At 40.7% G+C, this 1147-nt stretch overlaps 1 non-coding gene across 1 annotated transcript; it reads left to right on the top strand.

Moving 5' to 3' along the window:
• The first annotated feature begins 837 nt into the window (after window positions 1-837).
• On the top strand, window positions 838-944 carry LOC127741339 (small nucleolar RNA R71). Its single transcript, XR_008002291.1, has one exon. It is a non-coding gene; the product is annotated as a small nucleolar RNA R71 (small nucleolar RNA).
• Window positions 945-1147: the final 203 nt, after the last annotated feature.

Genomic DNA, 1147 nt, shown 5'->3' with positions numbered 1-1147 from the left:
TATTATTGGTCAGTGGACGTCCCTTGAGGTCTTCCTCACTGGGAATCGCTGCCTTTTCAGTCTTTCCAGGTTCGGCCATTTTGGTTATAGTTATGGCCTTGCACTCTCTTTTGGGATTCTCTTCTGTATTTCTTAGGAGAGTACTAGGAGGAGTTTCAGTAACTATTTTACTTAGCTGACCCACTTGTGCCTCCAAATTTCTGATGGAGGACCTTGTTTCATTCATGAAACTAAGAGTGGTCTTAGATAGATCAGAGACTATATTTGCGAAGCCAGAGAGGCTCTGCTCAGAATTTTTTGTCTGTTGCGGAGAAGATGATGGAAAAGATTTGCTATTGCCAAACTTATTTCTCCCACCATTATTGTTGTTGAAGCCTTGTTGACGCTTCTATTGATCCTTCCATGAGAAATTTGGATGATTCCTCCATAAAGGATTATAGGTGTTTCCATAGGATTCTCCCAAATAATTCACCTCTTCCATTGCAGGATTCTCAGGGTCATAAGCTTCTCCTTCAGAGGATGCTTCTTTACCACTGCCAGATGCAGCTTGCAATCCAGTCAAATTCTGAGAAATCATATTGACTTGCTGAGTCAATATTTTGTTCTGAGCCAATATGGAATTCAGAGTATCAATCTCAAGAACTCCTTTCTTCTGAGTCATCCCATTATTCACGAAATTTCTTTCAGAAGTGTACATAAACTGGTTATTTGCAACCATCTCAATGAGTTCCTGGGCTTCTGCAGGTGTTTTCAGATGAAGAGATCCACCAGCAGAATGGTCCAATGACATCTTGGACAATTCAGGCAGACCATCATAGAATATACAGATAATGCTCCATTCTGTTTGAAGGACACCTTTTGGTTAATTGCTTGTATCTTTCCCAAGCTTCATAGAGGGATTCACCTTCCTTCTGTTTGAAGGTTTGGACTTCCACTCTAAGCTTGCTCATCTTTTGAGGTGGAAAGAATTTGGTCAAGAAAGCATTGACCAACTTGTCCCATGAGTTCAGGCTTTCTCTAGATTGTGAGTCTAACCATGTTCTAGCTCTGTCTCTTACAGTAAAGGGGAAAAACATAAAGTCTATAGACCTCGAGATCAACCCCATTGGTCTTAACAGTATCACATATCTGCAAGAATTCAGCTAAG

The sequence above is a fragment of the Arachis duranensis genome, chromosome 8 (assembly GCF_000817695.3).
Source record: "Arachis duranensis cultivar V14167 chromosome 8, aradu.V14167.gnm2.J7QH, whole genome shotgun sequence".
In the NCBI taxonomy this organism is placed as follows: Eukaryota; Viridiplantae; Streptophyta; class Magnoliopsida; order Fabales; family Fabaceae; genus Arachis; species Arachis duranensis.
The sequence above is the reverse complement of the archived record's forward strand: the minus strand, read 5'-3'. Positions and strand labels throughout refer to the sequence as shown.